This window comes from Herpailurus yagouaroundi, unplaced genomic scaffold (assembly GCF_014898765.1).
Source record: "Herpailurus yagouaroundi ecotype Mexico unplaced genomic scaffold, PumYag 206, whole genome shotgun sequence".
Taxonomy (NCBI): domain Eukaryota; kingdom Metazoa; phylum Chordata; class Mammalia; order Carnivora; family Felidae; genus Herpailurus; species Herpailurus yagouaroundi.
The window spans coordinates 6031065-6058012 of record NW_024412437.1 but is presented as its reverse complement, the minus strand read 5'-3'; the positions used below and the strand labels follow the sequence as shown (position 1 = coordinate 6058012).

General features: G+C 41.6%; 1 protein-coding gene across 10 annotated transcripts in view; it reads right to left on the bottom strand.

Moving 5' to 3' along the window:
• Nucleotides 1–26948, bottom strand: part of KCNJ16 (potassium inwardly rectifying channel subfamily J member 16) — an 85884-nt gene that overhangs the window by 9712 nt on the left and 49224 nt on the right. For 2 of the 10 annotated variants that reach the window (XM_040452234.1, XM_040452240.1), the window contains exons 1-2: nt 9665–9785; nt 9185–9318 (exon numbers count right to left, since the gene is read on the bottom strand). The exons of 4 other annotated variants lie outside the window; for them this stretch is intronic. The gene's annotated coding sequence lies outside the window, so the exon portion shown is untranslated. Of the gene's footprint in view, nt 1–9184; nt 9319–9664; nt 9786–9890; nt 9933–14010; nt 14623–24387; nt 24504–26948 lie in introns of those variants that run through there. 4 more of the 10 variants (XM_040452235.1, XM_040452232.1, XM_040452238.1 and 1 more) reach the window with 3 other exon arrangements.

The following is a 26948-nucleotide window of genomic DNA, read 5'->3' as shown; positions in this document are numbered from 1 at the left end:
GCGTCGGGCTCTGGGCTGATGGCTCGGAGCCTGGAGCCTGCTTCGGATTCTGTGTCTCCCTCTCTCTCTGCCCCTCCCCCGCTCATGCTCTGTCTCTCTCTGTCTCAAAAATAAATAAACGTTAAAAAAAAAATTAAAAAAAAAAAAAGACCACTCTGGCTGTCCAATGGAAAATTGGCTGGAGAAATTTAAAAGCAGGCATGGGGAGTAAACCAGGAAAGTATTTCAATGATCAAGTAAGAGGTGACGGTGGTCAGGATTAGGACGCTGCCAGTGGAAGTGGCAAAGCCACTTATCACCACAGGGTTTCTTTACCAGCACCTGGAGCAGAGTCACATGACCCTGGAGTGACCAATCAGAACTTCACAAACAAGTCTTTGACTCTTGAGGAAGTGATTGATACAAGGGTACTGGACCCTATTATTTGAGGCAACTTCAGGGAGTCAAGAAGCCAGCGGTGAGGTGGCACGTCTAAGTTTCTCTACAGAAGGGTACAAGTCGCAACTCCTAGTGTGACGGTCCCCCAGGTAAGATGCTCATTTTGCCTTGCTTCTTGCTTTGGCTCATATCGGGTTTTCTCTTTTCATACAAAGAGGCAAGAGTATGGTCTAATCAGTCTCCCTTACTCCTATCACATAAACCAGCAGCAAGTCCTATGGGCTCACCTCCAAAATAGACCTTGGGGTGCCTGTGTGGCTCAGTCAGTTAAGTGACTGACTCTTGATTTCGGCTCAGGTCATGATCTTAAGGTCATGGGGTTGAGTTCAGTGTCGGGCCCCATGGTGACAGTACAGGGTCTGCTTGAGATTCTCTCTCTCCGTGTCTCTCTTTGCACATGCTCTCCCACTCTCTCTCCCACTCTCTCTCTCTCTTACTTTCTTCAGTAAAGTTCTTCTTCCCCTCTCCCACTCTCTCTTGCACGTGCTCCCTCTCTCTCTCTCAAAATAAATAAATAAACTTAAAGAAAGAACAAAGTAGATCTTAAATCTAATCAGATCTCCTGGTAGTCCAAACCACCATATCTTCAGGGGACCACTAAGAGATCTTCTTTGCCTGCCCTTGCACTTTAATCTACTCTTTTTGAAAATAAAATCAAAACATCTCACTCCCCTGCTTAAAACCCTCCAGCACCTTTCCAGTCTTCCCATTGCAATTAGAGTAGTTTGCACAATCTGTGTTATATACACAGCATATACCTCTGACTCTGCCCACCTCTTGAAATTACTTCCTACCATTCTCCTTCCTACTGTTCACTCTCTAACATCACCGTGTCTCCCTCTTTCACTGACACAAAGGTCCACAAGTTATAGTCTAAGGGCCAAATCGGGCTCACCTCTCGCTTTCATAAAATTTTATTGGAACACATTCAGACCATTGTTTGTAAAATTGTCTACAGCTACTTAGTGTCATGCTACCACTGCCGACTTGAGTAGCTGCAACAGACACACATGATTCACGGAGCCAATATTTTTATTATCTGACTCGTTACAGAAAAAGCCTGCCAAGTTCCACTCTAACACCCAAGGATGCTCTGCCTCAGGGCCTTTGTACATCCTTTTCTGCCTGTGTGACTTCTTACTTATCATCACTGAAGTCTCATCTTTAATGTCACCTTTTCAGAGGGGCCGTATCTGATGAGGATGTGAACTAACATCCTCCCCCACATCATTCTTTTTTGTATCGTTAGCATGATTTTCATGTCAAAACACTCGCCACCAGTGATGGATTACATGTTTGTTGGCTGGATTGCCCCATGGAATAGACTGTAAGCTCCATGAAAAAAGATCTTCTTGTCTTCTTCGCCCCTGTATCCCCAGCAGCTAGAGTAACGTGTGGCATGTAGGTATTCACCAATTATACATCAAAGGAATGAACTAATACACCAGTTATACATCGAAGGAATGAACTAATAACTAATTGAACAATATACTATCCTTAAGGAGATTTTAGTTCTAGTAAAAGAATCAGCCTTCTTAGAAGTGTAGACCATCAGTGCTGGTGATTCTGCAAACATCAGCTCTCAGTTCCTTCCACTTACCTTGCCTGTCCCCTGTCCTAGCTGCCAGTTCACACATGGTTTAAAAAAAAAAAAAAAATCACACTGTTTATTTAGGTTAGCAGCTTCCCTAGAACTGCGGATTTCAGTATGATAATGCCCGCAGCTATGCTGCAGAACTCTGGACCTCTGGAGTCGGGGGAAAAAAAAAAAAAAAAGAAAGAAATCAAGCTTGGCACTAAAAAGTGTTTAATAACATTTGTTAAAGCCATGATTGAATTATTAGAAATGTGGTTCCCCTAACACGGATGCCTGTCATTATACTGTCATTTTAAAGATACGTCCAAATATAATATATATTATATATTTAATTTGAACTATTTCTGGAGGTAAGTTGGCATGATGCGACAATAGTCTACGAATTTCATGCAGCCACTGATCCAGAAACTCCATCTGTACCAGTATATCCTAAAGAAATGATCATGGGTGAGCATAGAGACATGGCTAATTTGTACAACTATTTGTAGTAGCAAATTTTGGCCAGGGTCTCACCATCTAATAAATGTGGGATTGTTTCATAGGTAATGGTACAATCATAACACTACTCGTTACTTTTAATGTGCCCATTAAAAGCGATGGAAGAGAATGACAGAAAAAAATGTGAAACATATTGTCTGGTAGAAAAAATAAAACAGGGCTTAAAAAAAAAAATCCAGGGCTGTAAAACAGCTTGTATGATAGTATTTTATTTATATATATATATATATATATATATATATATATATATATATATGTGTGTGTGTGTGTATATACACACATATATATATATATTTAAATATATTTAAAACAGAGAACAGATAGTATGATATGCAACAAAATGTTAATTGTGGCCCTCTCTGTTTGGTATGATTATTTTTTCTCCTTCTGTTTCTTCTATTTGCTTATTTACATTTTACAGGGAACACACATTACTTTAACCAAAAAAAAAAAAAAAAAAAAAAAAGAGAGAAAGAAAAAGAAAAGAAAAGAGAAATAGGTATTTTCAGTTGGTAGTTTGAAGTGTATCAATTCTGAGGCTTCACAAAGGGAAAGCAAACCAATAGCAATCTAAAAGCATTTATTAGGGCCTTTAAAAGGCAGCTATAAATAGCCCAGGGAGGCAGACAGTCCTACAGACGTTTAAAGTCAGACATTGATGCTGTAATTTTTGCTGGAACAATTCACAGAAACAAATATAGTGACATTTAATTCATCTAAGTAAAACCAGATCTCATTTAAAACAAGGAGGGGGGATGGAGAGGGAGTTGGGTCAGATTTGGCCACTGGAGACTGATTGCAGAAATCATGAAAGCAGTTGGTAACAAATCAGGGATACATAAAGCAGAGGTAAAATTAAACAGGCATCAAATACAATCCTCCCTCTCAGTGCCCCCTTTTCTCCCTTCCCCATTCCCAAACATATTAAACTGTTAATACCTTCATTTCTTGGCTTGGGATACCAAAGTCTGTTTTAGGCATCTCTCTTTTATCTTAATATTTTCAATAACTTTGGAAAGAAAATGTTAAAAGTTGTGCTATTTTGCAACTTTACTACTTTAAGGCCTATGTTGTTAGATTTTAAGACCCAAGGAAACGGTCCTTGGAAATGGATGAATTTGAGAAGGGCAGTTAGGTATTTATGATGTAGATTTGCCTAACTAGACAGCCCTGGCCAGTGCTTAAGAATTCATTTTCATGAACTCCAAAACCTCATTAAGACACGTCGGCCAGCAGTACAACACAGAGTCTTTCTGCAAGTGTAATCTACCACCACCCAGCTTGCACAGACCTGGGGGAGCACCTTACACCTTCAGAGCCTTGGGCTTCACCCCAATCATTTGGATTCCCTTCTCTCCCCCCTCCCCATCGCCACTTGATCCTTCTACATCCTCAAGATAGAGATCTACCACCTTAATGTTTCAAGAATTGAGACACTGGGTTTTGACAGACCTGAGACTGAGTTCAGATGTCTGCTTGATCATTAGTGACACGGTGCATTTGTGCATAAATGACTCGACCTCGTCAAGCCACGATTTGCCCATCTGAAAAATGCAAATCATAGGACTTCTATGAAGATTAAATGAAGCTGTGTTCCCAAATCTCCTTTCACAGGGCTGGTACTTAATAAATATTTAATTGCAATGCTTGTAGCTATGACTATAGTTCAATCAAGTATAGATCTAGAGGAGAGAGAGAGAGAGAGAGAGACTGCCATGTTTTTAATGATAAATTATTATTAGATTGGCAATTTCCCAGGCTTGTTTGAAAGTTGCCTTCTAGCACCTAATTGTCTCGACATCACCTTTAGGGAGACATGACAGAGCTGCCCAGAAAAACCACAAGTATCATTAAGAATAGGAGTCATTATGTACTAGCCACTCACCTTGCTTTCTAAATGCCAGCACCTCTGACCGAACTTTCATAGCTCCCGTATAGTTTGATTCGGGAGCCACTTTGGTGGAACTTAACGGTGCATTCCAAAACAAATGTAATCTATGGAAAACATATGTGCCGTGACTTTTGACCTTCTTCGAGTTTGGTGTTTCTGGTATTCCAACAGAACACCCGGTCCTATCACTCTGTTGGTATTTTCCAATTTTGTGAGAACTGCCTGCAAATTGCCCTCTTTGGAAATTTACAGAGAATCTATTTACTAACCTATTCAATCTGCTGGGGAATCACTGAAGTCACACATGTGATTTTGCTAGTAGACCAGGAACTCCCTGGAGAGTGTCTACAACTTTAACCTTTAAATGATTGAGTTTCCACTTTAAGCGGTCAAAATGAAAACTCAGGACATCTTCGTTGGGTTACTGGTTCGTATCTTAATTTCCATTGTCCCTTGTGGATGCCGATAAATTGGGAAGGCCTTTAAAATACAGGACAAAAGATCTCCCTGGGAAGATCCAGATAGATAGCCAATTGAGGTAATACCTTAAGCCGTGTGTCGTCTATCACACGAGATTAGCTTTATTAGCCTTTTCAAGGGCACTTGGCAAAAAAGCATTGCCACTTACTACGGATAATAAACGACTTAAGTAGCTGATGGAAATCAGTGCCTCTGACAGACTCTCAAATTTTCATGCATTTCATCTTCTATATCTTCTCCATCGGTTATAGTCCTGCCTCCACGGCAGTGGTATAGAAGCAGAATGAAGCTGGAACGTTTGATGCTGTTATCTATGAATGCCTATACAAACAGAGGTGACCCAAATTAGCAATACTTCTCTTAAAAAGGAAAAGTGATACTATTCTCAGTGTATTCATTGTGATGGACACTAGGGAGTTTAGTGTGAGGCAGACAGGGACGTTTTTCCCCTCAACCTCATGGCAAACTTTTTACGCCTTCATTGTAAGAGACTGTTTCACTTGGCTAAATATATCAATGCCTACAGTGAGCTAGAAAAGATCGTGGAAACAGCCTTTGTGTATTCTTCGATTCGATTAACATTTAACTAATCTGAGGCATTGTGTGAGCTATCACTGAGGATTATGAAGACTATCACTGCCCTGGAGGAGCTCCATCTTGCCAAGTATACCACAGACATTTTGTCAAGACAACCCGCTGGAGAGTGGAGGCATCTGTGGTAGATTAGTAACGACATGACATGATGCTGTAGCTGCAAAAGAAAAGTGGTTGGGTTTGAGACCTTTCCTACCATTTAAGGTGCAGAGGTGCTTCCCCAGCATTCTGCTTTGGTGGTCAGTTCTTGATTTTGTAGGCTAATGAAGGAAGATGGTGCTATAGATAAGCCACAGAAGGAAAGCAATGAGAAATCGATTTGCATTTGGCTTGGAATAAATCATATGCTTTGGAAAGAATGCCCCATTTCGGTACTTTGCAGGCTATTAAAATGATTTTTCTGTTCCCTGGATTCAAGCTATCAGACAGGCAGGATGTAATCAAGGGGAACATTCTGGGCAGTTGAGCAAAAGGCAGTTTAGGAATTTTTATTTTTAATTTCTTGGGCTAATTCATCCAGCAGATAATCTGCCTATGGAAATTTAAGTGGTGCTTGGCTTGAACAAATAGATTTCCCACATCCAAATCAAAATTCATTCTGAGCCAAGAATGTACACAGCATAGCTATATGTGAAAAGGTTTCCAATGTATTTTGAAAGTTCAACAATTTTTAGCTACTGATTTTATTAAAAATTATTCATACCATTGTAACGGTAGCCGACATGGCCTCCCTTTATTTGAGACTGATTGGAGGAGGGGATGGAAAAGAACACTTTCTCTGGTAATGTGATTACCTTTGGCTTCAACTTTATAAAAATGCCACTTTGCACCCATGTCTGGTAGATAACATTTCTGAAAAACTCATTCAACAGATGAGCCTTGGCAATGCTGCAGAAGTTTAAAATCTTAATGGAAAGAATATGCTATGAACTAAAATAGCTTTTTCCATTCATAGAGTTTAGGAGCAGAGGAAGAAATATTGGCCTTTTAACCGAGAAATGTAAACATTGTTGGCATCTGAACTTCCAAATTTTATGTAACTTTCCACTAGAAAGATAGATTGGATGCCCTCATTGAACAACAACAACAACAACAACAACAACAACAACAAAAACGACAAACCCATCCTCAAAGACAGATTTTCAACAACTTAGGAAAATGTCCGTGCCAGCTTCCATATCCACAAGCACTTAAGAACGGAAACATAACAAGCTGAGGGAATATTTGTCCTGTTAATCATTCATATTTGACCAAATGGCACTGAAATGTTGTGAAAACCAAAGACTCCACCTCTTCCTCTCCAGCACCACCAACCTAGAACTTGCACTTGTGTTCTTGGGTTCCTGGTACCAGGCTTGGCTTGGCAACACGCTATCTATGCATGTGCCATTAAGCAAAACAGATCCCCACTTCCTCTCCCCAGCCGTGCTGTTCATGACCTCTATCATGGTCATTTGAACCAAAGAACACTCCTTGCAGGGAAACAACACATTAGGATTTGTGACCTTGCCTGTGGGCATATTTCCCTAGTCCCTTTCCCCAAGGAGCTTTTACTGTCAGTTCAATAGAACAGCGCTAATAAAAATCTCCACAATCTAAAGAGCAATAGCCAGGAAGTCAAAGAATTACCACCAAGGAGCTTAGTGCGGTGCAACCTTGAAGATCCCACCCACAGGCAATCTGTGATGCCAGTCAAGGTCTCTCTATGTGCTCCCTGCTTCTACTTGTAGTCACACCTTCCTTCCACTCTTTTCAGCTCAATGCTGAATGAAGCCTCAATGCTGTGTCCCTCTCCCCTAATCCTAATAGCAATCCTGAAAAGCAAGTTTTACTATATCTTTTATGTTTTGCGAGTTAACAAACTAAGGCTTAGAGAAATGAAGTTGTCTGCTAAAGAAGCAGGCTTCAGCCCAAGTCTCCGTAACTGGATTATAAATGGTGCATAAAAGTTAATGTCATGCTCTTGGATATGCATATTTTTGTATCTAAGGCTCGAAACAGATCTTCTAGAATTAAGGAAATTGTGTGCTATTCCTGTAGCTCCAAACACCAGGGTTGTAGGGAAATAATTTCAGCATCAGTGGTTGTTTTCAAGCTTTCTTGAGATATATCTACCCACTCTACTGATAAGAGCAGTCGTTGATGTGCACACCAGTATACACAACCATAAGTGACTTTCAACCAGCAAAACCCCACCTAATTGAGCCATTAGGAAGTGTCAGCAAGGAAAGAGGCCAAAGGAAACTCAGAGCTGGGTTGGGGGTGTTGGGGAATGCTGTCAATGAGGGCTTATTGGGCGCTGCCTTTTCATGGAGAGGAATGTTTCCAATTGTGAGATTACACAGCCAATGGGTGGGCTTGAGGGAAGGCTTGTTGGCTTTGGACGCCCTTTGGAATGAAGCCAGTGTTTGCACACAAAGGGAAAAACAATCCAGTGTGGATGATGTCACCGAGCATCCTGAGGAAAGCAGCAAGGATAAAGCTTCCTACTGCTTGGATCCAAAGAACACAGACTTATTTTGGGATGAATTCCTTGTGCGGCCAGTAGCTTGACTCTTACAGAGGGACCAGTTCTAATCATAAAGACTCAGTGCTGGAGAGAGAGCGTGTGTGTGTCAGTCTGGTTCCTGATCTGTGAGCTAGAAAATCCACACCCCCACCCGTCCCCTCCACCCATGCTCTAGATTGTTCATGAATCCGTAAGTTGGGCAAAGGCCATTTTCCACAGGGGGAGACAGAACATGGGCCTGCTCTCCTCAAGGTCACTCTCAAACTGTGATCAAAAATCTACCTTCTCATCTAGTAATGGTGATTATTGGATATGGGGAGGTGGGTGTAGGGAAGAGGGACCCAAAACACAAGGGGCTTTTTGTCAGTGGTAGCCCGGCAACAGTAAAACAAAAATTCACGCCATAACCAATGACTGAGGACAGTCTATTTGTCAGGTCACATCAGAGAGATGAGAGTACATATTGTAAATATTTTTTAAATGGTCTGTGTATTTGATATCTGGACATCCTAAAAAGAAAAGAAACAAAAACAAAAACAAAAACACAACATTCCAGCTGGGGGAGAGACTGACCCTCCCAGGGTTAGCCAATTCTTAGAGATAGCGAGGGACCCAGCCTGGAACATGCTTCTGATATAAAAAGTAACTAATGCAGAGCCCTATCTCCTCCATCTGTCCCGTAGACCCAAGGAGGCAATATTCTTCTGCCTTAGCCATCCCAGGACCAGGTATCGAGCAGCTAAGGACTGCTCCCATAGCCCAAAGCCCACCAAAATTATTTAAATTAGCCAATGCAAAACTCTTTGGCCTGTCCTGCCTTGCCTTTTCCACTCAAACCCCTATAAAGGTCATGGATCAGATCTTCCTATCACTCCTGTCTTCCGATCACCCTGGTGTCTTTCCCATGTGGCCCCGTGCAGTGTGCTGTGCCTCCTGTTTTGAGGGCCTGTGAGTGTCACAAACTGGTTCCCTCAGCCTCAATGCCATCTGCTCTTGTGGACACACCTGAATGACCATCTCATAAAAGAACGCAAAACCATCTAAAATTGGGATTGGGAAAAGACCCGTTTCCATCGTCATTGCAAAAAATACTCCACAAGGGTAAAGAGTGTATTGCCATTACAGTCCAGAATGTTTTAGGTAGAAGTAGTTAGTGCCTTTCACTGTGGAGAGGTACCTGGTAACATCGCAAGTGAATGACGGCATGTTCCGCGTCTTCCAGTCTCGAGAGTGTCAGCCAAGGCCGAGCAAGCAGCGGATTGTGGAACAGGCGGTCATAGCTTCTTGCTCTCAGCACGTGGGCCCAGGAAGCTGAGAGGGTCGCCCCAAATGGCTGTGAACATTTATGTAGGGAGAAGATGGCAATGTCTTTCTAAGTATCAAATCTGATATATGCAGACATACCCAGTATAATGGCCAGACTCCTAAGGTCAAAGCTAAGGAGTGGGGGGACATTGGGTGTGCTTGGAAGCAAGCCTAGTGATGCAATTGCAGAAGAAGAGAAGTTCAGCTGAGCTGCTGGAAGACAGTAAAGAGAGAAAAGAGTTACAGTTAATCAGCTTAACAGACACCCAGTGAGAAGCCAAGGGACAATAAGGAAGGGAAAAAACAGAGGTAGTGAATTGAAGAGAAATGAGAACAGGCATCATGTACATACTCAGACAGGTGAACACTCCACATGAAAGGATAATTTGGCTCTAGGTGTGGAGCTAGATCTGGGCTCCAGATTGAGAACAGATAAGGGCCAGATACAATCCTGAGCCTGAAAGGAGACACATCTTAAGTGCTAGGCACTTTATGTCCATGAATCTAATTTTCCCCCAAATTCTGACAACCAGTGATCAGCGTCATTCCCATTTTCAGGATGCGGAACTGAAGCTTAACTTGGTGGGTAGATTTAGTCAGGGTCACACAGAGAGTAAATGCTGGGGGGAGGAAAAATAAATACAAGAAAATTTTAAGTTTTTAATTTTAAATTTTTAAGTTTTAAGCCTTAATGAGAGGAGGAACTGTTAGAAACAGAATCAGGATGAAGTAGGTCTTTGGACCTCATCTCAGGGGGAAAAAAGAGAAAATTCAGTCACAACGACTGGGCACAGGTTCAGAGGAGAGCCAACTGCAAGAGGTACAGGCTAAGTCCCATTAGGTGTGTTTTAGAGCCACTTAGGTGCTCTGCGGATCTACCCGTTTCAAGATGGGAAGCAGAGGGGCCCGCATGTAAGGTCAGTGCCCTTAGCTCTAGGGATTGGAGTCATTGACAGCAGGGAAACTTAGGCAAATGATTTCCCTCAAAGCTGATCAATCTCAAGCCCAGAAGCCAGCAAAGATGAGCAGTAGGAAAGCATAAACGAGCTTAAAAGTATATCTTTCCCAGAAAATCAAGGCAAAGATTCAACAAAAAAGTTTTTCATCTACACAGAATTCCCGGCAAAAATTGCAAACGTTTGTTCACTTGGAGATACTCCCCTTCTGCAGTGTCATGTTTGACTCTGGATATCTTGCTTTTTAAGAGAAGTCACTATCATGCTGAAGAAGTGGAACACAGGAAGAAGTGAAGGAGAAGAAAATATCAGAGAAAATATACACTTGCATGTTCAGAACCTTTGCCGAGTACCAACTACACCCCCTTTACTGTGAAGCAGATGTGCTGAGACCATTTCAACATGTCCCTGCTCCTAGTACTTCATAGGCTTGAATGCAGAGATGGGACATCTCTATCCATCAGGAAAGAAAGGAGCTGGCTGTGTGAAACCCCAGGGGGTTGGAGGGGGATCTGGGTTGAGATTTATAGGGAAGCAGGTTTAATATTCACAACAAGAAAAAAAATTTTAGTGTTTATTTATTTATTTTGAGAGAGAGAGAGAGAGAGAGAGAGAGAGCAGGGAAGGGAAGCAGAGTGGGGCGGGGAGAGAGAGAGAGAGAGAGAGAGAGAGAGAGAGAGAGAGAGAGAGAATCCCAAGCAGGCTCTGCCTGTCAGCACAGAGCACAATGGGGGGCTTTGATCCCACCAATCATGAGATCATGACTTGAGTGTAAATTAAAAGTCAGACGCTTAACTGACTGAGCCACCCAGGCGCCCCAAGAAGAATATGTTTATTGTTAGGATCTCTAAAAATTGAATGAAAATTAGGACTTGCATTTGGATGATCAGCTTGAAGAATATATAGACATTTCCTGAATTTGTTGGGAGGTTCAATTACATAACTCTGAGGGTCTCTTTTGTTCACGAAGATTTAAAGATTTGCTGTTATGTTATTTTTCATTAACTAGTTAATAACCTCTACTACAATACTATGAGATGAATGGTGGTGAAAGACTGCCCAAGAAGATGAAAAATAAAGTGTCAGAAAGACCTCATCATCCCATTAAAGACACTTGAGTCTTCTAATTTGTTTCAGTTATTATAAGCCATATTGTCATGACAATAGGAAAGATCATACCCATGTTTTTTGTTCATGCACTGACTTTTTTATTTTAGCTGTTTTTATTTTCATTGTGTTTTCTAATGTTTATTTATTTACTTTGAGAGAGTGCAAGAGACAGGGAGAGAGAGAGTGCGTGTGTGCATGTGCAGGGGAGGGGCAGAGACAGAGAGAATCCCAAGTAGGCTTTGTGCAGTCAGCACAGAGACTGATGAGGGGTTCAGTCCCACAAACCATGAGATCATGATCTGAGCCAAAATCAAGAGTTGGATGCTTAACCAACTGAGCCACCCGGGCGTCCCTAGTTTCATTTTGTATTTCTGTGTATGCCCTAAACTTAAAAACAAACAAACAAACAAACAAACAAAAACTCAAACTCAGGCTGGATCATGGATTTTTCTTAGCAAAAATTTAGAGAAAACCCAGGTTAACAGCTGACAGGGAAGTTTCCAAGGGCCAGAGTTGCTCCTGGATCAATTTACTCTTGTGTTCCAGGGTGCCCCTTAGTCCCACTGTGAGGTTGGGCAGACCATCTCTTGTAGGTGAATCAAATTCGGGTTTTGATGGTCTGGTCTCAGAAGGACCTTATCAGGTTCTTATCATAACCTATCATTCTAGATATATTACTCATATAATGCAAACAAAATAGCGTCTTTGCCTTAATCATTTAGATTTGAGTTGTGGAGTCAGACTGATTTCTCTTTGAATCTCATCTCATGTACCTAGCTAAATTAAGAGCAGTGATTTTACCTCTTTGATCCCCGTCGCTTTAAAAAGGGTGATTAAGAGAATGAAATCAGATAGCATTGTAAAACAGTAGGCGTCCTATAAATGCCAGCAGTTTTCACCTGAAGCTTATCACTTGGACAGACTAGGAGCTTTGCCTCGGCTGATTAGAAGCAGCCACTGTGACGTTGAGAGAGGCAGATGTTTTGATTTTAAGAGATCGACATGTGAAATATTGATTCGCCTTTATTAAACTATGTATACACAAAAGAATGTCCTGGCCCCATCTCTCTCTTGTTGCCCCCCCCATTGCCCCCCACGCCAGCCCCACATATCTTCCTTGACCTCCCCTGCCTAGCTGCCCTGCAGAGATTGGGCTCATCAGAGAGGTGAGGCCCGGGGATGGAATGCAGATGTCTGAGAGCCAAAAGGTTCCATATTGCTGGTGAGAAAACCATGTCAGAAGCAGGTCGAGGCTGGTGAAGATTGCCCGGACTACCTCCAATATTGCAACAGTAGTCTGCCTTCCTCATTACAAAGCTGCAATTGGCTGGGGTTTTCTCAAGGCTGAGAACAAGAACTATGTTTGTTGGAGTGGAGCCATTTGAGATGCTATGCTGAGCTTAGCTATTAACCCACTATCGCATTTGCATCAGTTTCCCTCCTCCCCAACACGGAGCTAGAAACCATGGTCTCCACGCAGTATGCGCTCCTTATGTGCCAGATGGCATATCAAATGAGATTCAGTGATATCTGACAGACACACATTATTAAAGGCTTCTGAAAAGGAGGCAGAGAGAAGCTAAGTAGATTGGGAGGGTCACACTTCTGCTAAGCAGCCAGTTTGGGCTCTACCTTCAGGATTATGGGCTTTCAGAACCTCCGGGGATATCGTCCCCAGCTCCCTCGGAATGCTCAGAATTATGCCAAGCCTCAGAAACACAAATCAAAGAAGGGGCAGAGGAAAAGGCTTTTAAAAGAAAAGCTTAAGGAGTTTCATCAATAAGATATATTTATGTTTAAACCCATGGCCCTGCATCTCTGCAGGCTTAGAACTTCCAGGTAGACAAACCGCATTATCTCAGCCTCTGTTCCTTCCACCAGTGACACGGAAAGCCGAAGGCATGGAATGTAACAGATGTTATTTACTCCACACCAACGGTCCAGATTGCAAATCGTAAGACAACAATGAGTAGTAGAAAAACAGTAAAAGTTAGAAAACCCAGGCCTTTTATACCTCATCAGACTTCACTGTTTGAGAAGCTTATTCTTTATCAGAGTTAACTTGTTTGCAGCTTTTTTTTTTTTTTTCTAATGAGTCTTTCCAGCATTTCCATCTACGTATTTTTAGGTGTAAGGACACAATGAATTACAAATCAAAGACAGCATATTTTAACACACAGTTTCAAATTCTCCAGGCCACTTCGTTGTCACTTTGGAACGGTGGTAGAGTGACAAAGACATACAGAAGAGATGGTTTTATGAATGACTGTTTCCACAGGAAATTAAAGACTCATAGTTTTCCACTTTGTCCCACGTCAATAAGTAATGTTCAGCTGGCTAAGTCATCACGCTTTTAGTCTCTCTCTCTCTGAATGTTACTTCCCTTAACTGATCTATAAATGGTCCTCACATTCTTAATCTGTTTGGTGCAGCACTCCCCAGAGATCATACGGGAGAAAAAAGAAAAGAAAAAAGACGATTCCCAGCCATGGAACATACAGCAAAAAAGAGTCCAAAGAAACCTCCTAAAGGCACCTATTAGCAGACACACACGCAAAAAAGAAGCAACTCAAGATCAGGCAAGCAGTCAGTTGAGGCTTAGGTCACTCTGCCACCCACCCGATGGTCTTACCTCAGTTACAGATAATGAAGGTCAGACCCAAACCCGGTGTCCTTTTCATCTCCTGAGAGCAGTGCAGCTACCCATCTCAGGCTCGCTTCTCTTTGCTCCTTCCTGCTCTCTCTGGAGCCGTCAGCACCTACCGCCATGGAGATGAGAAACCCCACAGGAGAATCTCGCTCTTTTTTGCCTTTCCGGACACATTCACCACACACAAAGGCCAGCGAGTTCTCAGCTCACTCTAGTGAATCGACACTTTCTTTAACCGGTTCCCATGCCTACACGTAGTAGACAGTCTTGCCAATGGTGGCTTACAGAAAACAAGGATCAAGAAGAAATACCCTTCCTCCGCTGCCCATCTACATCTTTGTCTTTTGATCAGACCTTTGTGAGCTGGTTCAACAGCAAGGATCTCCCCCAAATCGCAAAATGGCCCGAGATTGCCCCTAAACCGAAGGCTGGATTTTCTCTCACTATCACCTCCAGGACTCTTATAGCTTCTTCCAAGGGTGTTCTTTGTGGGTGTAGGTGTTCTCTCGTCGCAGTAAAAATTTTTCTGTGCAAACACACCCCCTGTCTATGTAATCCTACACCTAAAGCAAACAGCCTCTTGCCCAACATCATTTCATTTGGGTTCCAAGGAAGTGTGTGCCCCTAGAAGACCACTGACATCCTCAGTAGTGGTTCCAAGGACAAAGTGTAAATCTTTTTCTGAGCAACCTGTTTTGTTTTCTGGCATGTTGGTTTGCTTCTTATACGTCTAGGATAAGGGAGGGAATACACTTCTTACTCAATGTCCATTTTTGCCTATAGAGAAGTCTTATAATTTGGAACGAGCTAGTCATGAAAATGCGGACATTTACAAGAAATCGAGTGAATACTGGTGCTGTTTCCGGAGACGATGGAACTGAGAGAGAAGGAATTTTGAAGTTGAGGTTTTCTTGTGGTAATTGGAGATGCTCTCTGGCAACCAAATGAAAATGGCGGGTAGACAATACATTACTCTGGAGTTGAGGGGAGACATCCAGAATGGAGATCTAAGATTGGAAGTTACCAGTACGTATATAGCCGTGAACATGGGTGAGACCGGACAAGAGGTGAGAATAGTTAGAAAAGAAAGGGGTTCCAGTGATTAAGCTCTGGGGCAGCCTCTCCGAATTGAAGTTGGGAAAATTAAGAAGATCATACAAAGGAGACTGAGAAGGTGAACTGTTTGAAGTAAAAGGAAACCTTGAGAGGTGGTCTGACGTGAAGACAATGTAATAAGAACAAGGGAATCAATTATCTGTGTCAGAGATTAATGATGGTGAGAATGAGAACTAAGAGTTGACCCTTAGTGGGGTGCCTGAGTGGCTTAGCCAATTGAGCATCTGACTCTTGATTTCAGCTCAGGTCATGATCCCAGGGTCGTGTGATGGAGCCCTACATTGGGCTCTGTGCTGAGCATGCAGCCTGCTTAAGATTTTTCCTCTCTCTACCCCTTTCCTTCTCCCCTACTCACTCTTTCTCAAAAAAAAAAAAAAAAAAAAAAAAAGTTGACCATTGGATGTAGCAATGTGATGTCACTGGTGACTCTGACGAAAGACGTCTCACTAGCATTCTGGAGCCAAACGCTTGATTAGACTGGGAACAAGTGGAAACAGGACAGGAGGAAGTGGAGACTTGTATGTATCCCATCTGGAGTAGAAAAATGCTGTGATGGATAGGAAGGAGGGTAGGGGGGATTTATTTTTCAGGAGGAGTTTCTATTTTCTCTTGGAATATGGGAGATGTTAGTTATAATAAGATGTTGCCAACTTATTGGCTTTTTAATAAAGGAAATGTCCTACCATTAGTCCTGTGTGTCATTTCCATTATAAGTTAAGTATTTTGAGGAGACTTGAAGAAGGTGTCCAACCTGTTTGATCTCAGAGTTTCATTACAAAACCATAGGGAGAGAAGAGAATACTATTATTGGATCAGTAACTGGGTCTGCTTTGTGCATGATGTAATACTAACCACCAATTCCACCTAACTGGATGAAAAGCAAATAATTTAATCAGGTGTTTTCTGTCAATATTTTCTTTCTTATTTTTTCCTACATTCTGTAAAATACTTTGCTTAATTTCATCTGAAATAAAAACTGCTTTTATAATGGTGTAAAATGATATAAATAAACCGCAGGAAACATAAGCCCCACATTAATAACTATTCAGTGAACATTAACCAAAATAATCCTAACATTGATCTACAGCTTATCGTAGTTTAATCCTACTTGCTCACCTAGGACATCGCTTGGTATACAGTTTATGCTTCATACTTTATTCTTTAAAAAAAATTAATGCATTCTTTTAAGATGATGTGGTACATGATGGAATATTACTCAGCCATAAAAAAGGATGAAATCTTGCCATGTGCAATGACATGGACAGAGCTAGAGAGTAGAATGCTAAGCTAAACAAATCAGAGAAAGAGAAATACCATATGATTTCAGTCATATGTGGAATTTAAGGGACAATGAGGATAGGGTGAAAAGAGAGAGAGAAGGGCCAACCAAGAAACAGACTAGAACAAAGTAATGGTTACCCGAGGGGAGGTGCGTGGGGAGTGGGTTAAATAAGTGATGGGGATGAAGGGGGGGGCTCTAGTCCTGATGAGTACAGGGTGATGTATGGAAGCGCTGAATCACTATATTGTCCACCTGAAACTAATATTACACTGTATGTTAACTAACTGGAATTTAAATAAAAACTTAAAAAAAATTAATGGATGAGTAACAAGAAATCTGCTATTAGAACAATTTTCCGTAAGAGTCACATTTGTTTTAAGGCTAAATTATGAAACTGTGTCCTTTATAAACTATTCAAGCTTCTGAGAAGAGAAGAGAAAATATAAGACATATAAATTGAGTCTACTTAAACTGACGGACTAATAGGTTAATAATAGATTTAATTTTATATGCATATAGTTTTTATATAGCTTTATATAATACTGTTGAAGAGGGTCATAGACTTTCCTCAACAGAATTATTTTAAATGTGTAGCATACCCTGGAACTGGGTTTCTCAGCCTTGACATTTGAGCCAGGTAATTCTTTGTTGTGGGAGGATGTTCCGCGCTTACAGTGTGTTTAGCAACATTCCTAAACTGTGTCCACTAGATGCCAATATGACTCCAACGCCCAGTGTGACAGTTAATAATGTGTCTAGACATTGTCAGATGTCCCCTGGGGTGGGGGGGAACCACCTCTGGGTTGAGTGAGAATCACTGTCTTAGACTCAAAGAACCGGGTAGATGAGTTTTACTCTTAGTTAATGGAATCTCTAAGAGAATATGCACTCAAAAAAACATGTGATTGTCATTTCTTTCACAATAGATGTGAATGCTTTAAGGAGAAGGTACATACATAAAATGTGTATGAAAGGATGCAGTGTTTTTTAACACCGACTTTAATAAGGGTCTGACGCAACACTTGTGAAAATACATGTTCACAAGAAGAAAGGCGGACTTCAGGAAAATGGGTAGGAATAAAACACATTTTCACAGAAGAATGAGTGCTAACATTGGTTTACAGAAAATCATACTAAGATTGGTTCAATTTGTTACCTTTAAAGTAAGAGGCAACATACTGATCAGAGCTGAGATTTGGAACACTGCTGATTAGAAACTCTCTCTAGCTACTTTGTTAGGCACTCTGTGCCTCAGTACCCTCATCTGTAAATGAAAGATAACAAACATATCTATTTCGTGTAGCTCTCAGGAGATGTAAATAAGTTAATATTTGTAATGCACTTTAAAAGTATCAGACAATAATATCTGCATCGCTATGTTGTTACCTAACAGCCCGATTGGGGACGTATGAAGAGAGAGGCATGTGGGTTGGTGGATGAGTGCACGTTTCCGGCTGATGACAAATCAAATAAAATATGGAAAGCTTTGGAGGAAGCTGCATGGCTGAAGGAATGGGCAGAGAAGTTATAGGGAAGCTTAAAGACGTGCAAATGAGAGGCTTTGGTCTTGGAGAAAACCATGCTGGAGCTGCAAACTAATGATAATCACGATAATCCATATGATGATCTAACTGACTGATTCAGTAAGGACATCTGAAATAGGGAAGAAAAAGTCTGACTTTTATGTGATCCATTATAGACCGTAGGTAAAGGACAGAATGGTTTATTTTAAATGGGCTTTCCATACTCAGTGGGCAACGGTAGGCTGTTTCCTACAGCCTCAGCCCCTGCTGCAACCATGCCTTCAGATAGACCCAAACACTTTTCACAGGTGCCACTTTTGCTCGCCGGAGGGCTTCCTGTTATTCTCACTCTTGCTACCATAGGATACAAAGTGCTTGAAGTCCTTGATGCTAAAGAGTGTGTTCCTCTCCCACTACTTATGATCCTAAAATTACATGAAACCCATTGACTTACTTTCTTCTCTTTGGCCAAACTGTGCTAAAGTAAAGCCTCCTAACAGTTTTGGAATCAGAAATAAATCGGTGTAAGCTGGTTAGCATGTACTTACTCTCAAATTAGCAATAATAATTCATTTTTTTAGAAAACTGAACATGAGGTTTAATAAGGTTTCTGTTTGGGTCATTTTTTTTTCTGAATTTGAAAGAATTATTTTTCCAGCTGGTTGTTGTATCAGCTACAAACATACACGTTAGCCAGCAAAGACCCCCTGAGAACTGCCAAAATGCCTGCGTCAAATACTGTCAGGAGGATTCAACTCAAAATATGAATCTTCGAGAAGGCATTGACGCAAAAAGAAATCATTGCTTGAGTCCTTCCAAATCCCCTCAAGTTGGCCTTCAGTCTCAGGCCATTTTCATTGACAGGGACCTCACTGAGCCCACACATTTTCTGTTCCTGTTTTATGATGATTCATTGCTGCCAATGAGGAAGTCCTTCCTTGAGCTCAGATAAAAATGTGTCTCCCTGTAGCTTTCCCAAGACTTTCCGGTCCTCATGCTGTGCCTCAGAAAAACAAGCCTTGTACCACTTCCAAGGGCAAGTTCTTCAGACAATATGAGATAAGAATCTTATAGTTGCTTCTTTCTAATTCAGTCTTCACCTCTTGGAGTGAAAAATCTCCAAAGCCTCCAATTATTGCTGATCTGCATAGTGATCATTTAAGTTGTCACCTTTGAAAGTGTAAAAGGAAGGGACAAATGCTAAAACGACGAGTCACTAGGCCTGTCAACCAGGACTGCTGAGACATTTAGTCAACTTACTTATGAGCGGTGATGTGCTGGTAAATTTTAATAGGCTCTCTGAGGGGAAAAAAAAAAGTACAGACTGGTAGAGTTTGCCAATTTCTGTAGTATATATACTCCAACCGTGTGATGTCGTAGAATGTGAAGTTGGTAAGAGGTGGGCACCATTGGCTCTCCTGAGTCGGTATGAGCTGCTCCCACAGAGCACTGTGTGATGACCCAGGTTTTAGTATCTGCCCTGCATCCTGGTCCCTCCCCTCTGAAGGTCTCTTTTACTATGTGGCATATTTTAATTCATAATTACTGAAGTGTGTTGCTTTGACCAGCCCAGAATCAGTCCAGATTCGGCCCAGAATCACTCCAGACTCCACCCGAAATTCTACTTGAAAGCTCTAATTCCATCAGAATGCAACATCAAAGTGTCTATGAATGGGGGGAATATACCATGTCACAGAGCAACCCTCTGGCTTCTAATATTTGGGTCAGAACAGAAAAATTGGCATTTGCCCTGGAAATGAAGCAAAGTAGTGGAAATAAAGCTGAAAATAAAACCAACTGCAAAGTTGATATATTAGGGCACATTCTCATTCAATTATATATACACCATTAAGCAATTATTATATACCACTAAGCCTAATTATATACACCACTAAATTGTTTTGTTAATGGAATGGAAAAAAAAAACTGGATTAAAAACTGCCGGCTTGTTAAGAGGGATACTGCAAGACATGATTTAAAGTTTTAAATGTTTCCCTATAATTCAGCAAGCATGTATTAAGTCCTTAGCATGCATTAAGGAAACTCTATAAATATTCAACTTAAAACTCTACAGTGAATAAACTTGTTTTCATGTTTAGCCTTTTTTTTCACTCTTGGATAGGCTCCTACTTTCTTAAAAGCCATGGGTATGTTTGTTTTTGTTCTTCAGTGAATCCACTCTGCAGTAGTTACTTGTGAGTCACATTTCCCCAAGGGTGTAATTTACACCCTTACTCTATTCATCCTGCATGCAACTGGTTGGGACAAATGGTGTTAGCACTGAATAAGCATTAGCAGGAAAAATAAAACTGCTTATTTGGCTCCATCATGGGATCTGCAAGAGTCAGAAATCCATCGGGGAAGGAGGGGAAGGGAAAGGAACAGTTGTGTACTGGAGGGATGGGAAGCAGTCCAGGATGATTCCAAGGAAAGAATGAAGCTGCGATTGAGCCTATAGGTGGGTCACAAGAAGCTTGGGACTGTATTCGCTGGTTGAGTGAAGGGCAGTGGGGAGAGGAGATGGAATTAGAGAGTTAAAGAGAATGGAAAAACATTTGAAATAGGTACAGTAGGGAAGTTGAAACATATGTTATGTGGGGTTGTATTGAGGGTCCCCGTTCTCGTTGACATTTGTCAAGAATCTAATATCAGGGGTGCTTGGGTGGCTGGGTCAGTGAAGCATCCAACTCTTGATTTCGACTCAGGTCATGACCTCGCAGTTTGTGAGTTTGAGCCCCGCATTGGGCTCTGCCCTGACTGTGTATTCTCATTTTCTCTCTCTCTCTCTCTCTCTCTCCCTCCCTCCCTCCCTCCCTCTCTCAAAAATATATAAATGAACTTTAAAAAAAAGAATCTAATATCATATGTGTATTCACAATACACAAAAAGTGTTTTGGATGCTCCCAATAGATTATCCTACTTCCCTGTAATGACCTGCTTCTCTAATGTCTAATGAAACCCACCAAACACAACAAATGCTTTCTGACTGAAGAATTTTAACAAGGTTAACTCATTCCCTTCTTTGTTTCCCGATTGGCCACTGAATGGCGTTTGTGACAAAAACAGTGAAATTTCCACAGATATTTTGCCCTGAAAACAATGGCGGGAGACGCCACCTCTACCTCAAATAAATCCTAGATGTCGGTGAGGGGACAGGAGCGCAGAGGCAACGTGATCCATACTGTCCTTGTGAGGAATTCCAAAAGTTAGTCAAGGAACCAACCCCAGTGAGGTCATGTCTCATTTGGGATTAAGTGGCTAACCCTGATTCCGTGATCATATTAAGAAAAATGCACAGCGGCGCCTGGGTGGCTCAGTGGGTAGAGCGTCCAACTTCAGCCCAGGTTATGATCTCACAGTTTGTGAGTTCGAGCCCCATGTCGGGCTCTGTGCTGACAGCTCAGAGCCTGGAGCCTGCTTCCGATTCTGTGTCTTCCTCTCTCTCTGCTCCTCCCCCACTCATGCTATCTCTCTCTCTCTCTCAAAAATAAATAAACATGAAAATTTTTTTTAATTAAAAAAAAAGAAAAAAACCAGAAAAATGCACATAAAGTGCCCAGGAATTATTCCTTTGTTTGATTCAGAAATGAAACGTGCACACGTCCTGTCTGCAAAATGAACATTTCACTGTGGCAAGGCCTTCCTTTGATGGTGAGGGGATGTAAGAGAGAACAGGCAATGTGCTACCTTCTTCGGCTGGCTGTGCCGTGGGCCTTCCTGTACCTCTGGGGTTACGTATATACATGTAGTTTTGTCTACAGTCTAAAAAGCAACATTTATATCCAAAAATCTTAACCGAGTTACTAGCTATAACCTGCCCAACCAGTGGAGGCCGTTGAGAATGCAAAGGTCAAAACCATCCCTGCTTGTCTCATGCCAAGTCATCTCAGCTCTGAGGGACGTGGTTTTTAATACAGCAGAAGGTGTACATCACTTGAGTGATGAAAACAACCGCCTTCATTCCCCACATGACGTAACACATCTACTGTCTTGTAACCGGGCTGATCTGTTACCTAGTACCATCTGAAGAGTTAACAACTTGCCAGCAATTTCCAAGTATTTGCTTGAGATGTTCTGTGTCCTCACGTAAGGTATAAAAAAGACTGTTCACTGGAAATACGAACATCTATTTTGATATAATAATATCAAATACATTAATATGTATTTATTTTATTGTTACAAGATATAATAATAGGGTAACCATTTTACAGAAACGATGTTTTAATTCTGAAGCAGCCCATATGGCGGGTGCTAATGTTACTAGCAATTTTTAAATAAGCGAACTTAAACCTAGTATGTTAAAAGACTCTCCTCAGAGTCCCATGAGGAGTAAAACTTATTGGCAGGATTAGAATCGAAATCTTGTAATATCAAAGACTACACACTTTGCAGTTAATAAAGGCAAAATCGGCCTTCTCCAGGATAGAGAGCCAGTTTGAACCAACCACAGGAAATGTCCATTACACCTGAGTAGTTCCCCAGAGAAAATGACCACCCAAACCAGACTGTATGCAAGAGACTCCCAAGCAGTAGGACATTTGCTGTAATGACTTAGAAGTAAGATTGAGTAATACAAGTGCCAAATCATCACAGATCTGAGCTAGGTCAAAGGGATCTTGACCGGTGCTTGAACCAACTGTAACAATTTTTCTGGCCTTCAGAATTATTGCCACTACACTTAGTACCCAGTGGCCCTAAATGATTTTTTTAATTTTTTTTCAACGTTTTTTATTTATTTTTGGGACACAGAGAGAGACAGAGCATGAACGGGGGAGGGGCAGAGAGAGAGGGAGACACAGAATCGGAAACAGGCTCCAGGCTCCGAGCCATCAGCCCAGAGCCCGACGCGGGGCTCGAACTCCTGGACCGCGAGATCGTGACCTGGCTGAAGTCGGACGCTTAACCGACTGCGCCACCCAGGCGCCCCCCTTAAATGATTTTCTAAATGTGGGCAAAGCTCGTCTTGCCATTTAAAGGTTTCTGTATAGAAATTATAATAGAGATTGTAGAAATAAACAAAGACTACCCAAAAGAGAACAAGCAAGGGAGTCAGCCATCATCACTTGGGTTTGGCAGAGACCCAAAGAGAAGCAAGAAAGCAGGGATGCTTTATAGTGAAAAAAGGGAAAGCTTCAGGTATGATCAGAGGCTATTGACCTGGGAAGCTGGAATATAGTTAACTAGAAATGGGAATTCTCTGTGATTGGTTGGGTTCTCACTTAGAAGCAGGGAGAAGAATTGGGAATTTGGAAGTCAATGACCAAGTCTTGACCATTTGGGGCTCACTGTTCCACACTGGGGTTTGTCACCTGACTATTTGTTATAAAGGCTATGGGTCAGAGTTGTATTGTCCTAATGGTCTTGGCCACTGTCCATTTGTATATCCAGCCTCCCAAAACAAACACCACAATACGGTGGTAAATAAAATGAGGGACACTACTTGAATAAATATGCTTCTTGAAACTATTGCCTCCTCACCAGCACTTACAAATTGGATCATCTATGAATAAAACTCCTCAAATAAAGTATTCAGACTCCTCCATTAGAGGACTCAAAAGAGAAACATGCATTTAATCACTCATTTTTTTAGGGCAGCTTGGCTTTCTTAGAAATCTAATTATCTATTAGCTAATATATTAAAACTGGATAGATTTAATTATAACTGAATCACTCTGATCTTAATGAAAGCTATTTTAACAAATACTCAATGATAATGATTTTTTCTGTGGAGAAATTACATGACCTTGCAGTATAGGATCTTGAGATCCAACACCTCCTCCCATCTCTCAGGACTGGTAAATTCTAGCCTGATGGATACATCATGTTCTTGGACACATGACAGTTTACCCACTTTTTTTTGTTTTTAGCTTTTATTTATTCTTGAGAGAGAGACAGAGACAAAGACAAGAGAGGGGGATACAGAATCTGAAGCAGGCCCCAGGCTCTGAGCTGTCAGCACAGGGTCGGGTGTGGGGCTTGAACTCACGAACTGAGAGATCATGACCTGAGCCGAAGGGGGGACATTTAACCAACTGAGCCACCCAGGCGTTCCTACATTTTACCCACTTTGTATTTACTTTCAAGTGTGACTCTATTTTAATAGTCCAAATTTATTTTAAACCTTGGGGGTGGGGGGCACAGTGTATAATACATTTCAGCCTTGTTATATCGACTAAGTCAAATTTGTTTTAGCCACAAAAAGTAAGGTAGATGTATTTTACCATTTTCCCCACCTTTTCTGTTGGCTCTGTTTCTCTGGTCTTACATCAGTGGCTAAGAAAGGGCCATGGATGGGTGTGGTAATTTGAATATTTTGCCAGCCCATTCTTTCGGTCTAGATGGCGTCTGTGTATACAACGCACACTTTTGCTAAGTGTGAACAATGCAAGTTCTTTCGATTTCTGCCACGTTTTCAAAATCACAAATGCCAACACTCACGAATCAATGGTCTTTTCAGCTTGTGGATGTCTCCTTTCGCAGAAAGATTCATTTGACAGTCTCACCATTCCGCCCTGCCCTGTTTGAAAATATTGCAATCGCTGCCCTGAAAATAAGGACCAAAAAAAGACAAGCTTGGCCAAAATAGCTGAGTCAGTTATTCCATGCAGACGCTCCTTGAAGGTTACTTTTATTTTCACTTTGATTTTTTCCAAAGCCTTAAGTAAATGCAAATGTTACTATTGTTCTTTTTCTTTAGGCTAGGAAATCTGGAAAATATAGAGGAAGCTTCAGAACACACGGCTGTCTGGGGCGCAAGAGAAATTATGGAAGAAAATCTGAGTCATGAGGCTGTGGCGTCGATACCCAAGTACCCAAACTTTCTCCATGTTTGTAGGATAGCTATTTCTCAGAATACTTCATGTCTTTCACCTTTCCTCAACCCACAGCTACTTGTTCCTTTCATTTTGCCCTTTTTCTTTGCCCTTTCCTTTCCTCTTTGTCAAATATGGTCTTCCACTTTGTTTATTATCAGCAGTAAGGTTGCCTGCTTACTGACAAATCATCAAATTCCGATAGTTGCAACAAATCACAAAAGAAAGGTGGGGCTGTGCCTCTTCAAAGGGGTGAAAGATTCAAAGCAAGAAGTAGAAAAAAATAAGTGCTTCCCTCTAGTATTATCTAACCATTTTATAATGGCCAACATAAACTAAAAGCACAGTAATAGAAAGAATTATCATACATTTTTTTTTTTTTAAATATAAAAGGAGGCTCCTGGGTGACTCAGTCGATTAAGTGTCAAACTTCAGCTCAGGTCATTCATGATCTCGCAGTTCGTGGATTCAAGCCCCGCGTCGGGCTCTGTGCTGACAGCTCAGAGCCTGGCGCCTGCTTTGGATTCCGTGTCTCCCTCTCTCTCTCTGCCCCTTTCCCACTTACGCTCTGTTTCTCTCTGTCTCTCTCTCTCTCAAAAATAAACAGTAAAAAAAAACTGTAAATAAAAGAAAGAATTGTAAGAAAAAGAAAGGAAGGTCATCCTTCATTTCATTGTATTTCTCTCCTCTTTTCTGAGGCAAGAGTGGAGTCTCATTTTTCTCCCATCATTGTCTGTTATGGGTTGAGTTGTCTCCTCCCAAAAAGGTATTTTGAAGTCCTAACCTCTGGCACCTGTGATTGTGATCTTACTTGAAATAGGGACTTTGCGGGGCGCCTGGGTGGCGCAGTCGGTTAAGCGTCCGACTTCAGCCAGGTCACGATCTCGCGGTCTGTGAGTTCGAGCCCCGCGTCGGGCTCTGGGCTGATGGCTCAGAGCCTGGAGCCTGTTTCCGATTCTGTGTCCCTCTCTCTCTGCCCCTCGCCCGTTCATGCTCTGTCTCTCTCTGTCCCAAAAATAAATAAACGTTGAAAAAAAAAAAAAAAAAAAGAAATAGGGACTTTGCAGATGTGGTCAAGTTAAAATGAGGTCATTAGCGTGGGCCCTAGTCCAATATAACTGGTGTCCTTCTGAGAAGAAGGACCATACAAACAGAGAGAAGAGTGCCATGTGAAGACAGAGGTAGACGATGGGGTAGCATTGCCATAAGAAAGGAGCCTAGGGCTACCACAAGATGAGGAAGCAAAGAAGGTTCCTCCCCTAGAGGCTGTGGCAGGAGGGTAACCTTGATTTTAAGACGTCCAGCTTCCCAAACTGTGAGAGAATAAATTTTTGTTTTATTTTTTTTAATGTTTATTTATTTTTGAGACAGAGAGAGACAGAGTGTGAGCATGGGAGGGGCAGAAAGAGGGGGAGACACAGAATCCGAAACAGGCTCCAGGCTCTGAACTGTCAGCACAGAGCCCAATGCGGGGCTCGAACCCATGGATGCCAGATTATGACCCGAACCAAAGTTGGACGCTTAACCAACTGAGCCACCCAGGTGCCCCGTATGTTTTTGTTTTAAACCACCCTGTTACAGCAGCCTGAAAAAATTCATACAATTTCCATACTTGCATTTGAAAGGTTATTTTACACCTTTTAGGATTTTCCTCCATCTGTTCCTTTGTCTCTGAGCGACCTTCTACCACCTTCCAACTTTTGCATTGATGGACTGGTAAGTCACTCAATTCTTTCTGACCATAAAACCAGCCGCCCGACATAACTCAGGTTCTGAGTTTGTTTTCCAGCAATGTCATTGTCGATATTAAGCTTACTCTCTGGTTGAGAGGTGATGGAAGTCTTAAAAAGTTGCTCTTCAACTTGACATGACACCTACAGATCACTAGCCATCTATTTCCTGGGGGGATGAGTCTGCTTATGCAGTTTCTTCCATCATGGTGAATACACAGGCTAAAGAGAACAAGTGAATTTTTGAAAGATATCGTTTAAGTCATTTTGATTCTATATGAAAACTGAGACTTATAAAACAATTAAAACGAAGTCCCAAACATTAGCAACCTGCTATGCTTCACCTAAATGTGTTTTTAGAAAGACATTTTAGGATTCTTTTATTTATGGCATAGACCAAATTTTAGACTTTTTGGTGTTGTAGAAAACCTGTTTTCCTGGCCCTAGGAGTGAGGCT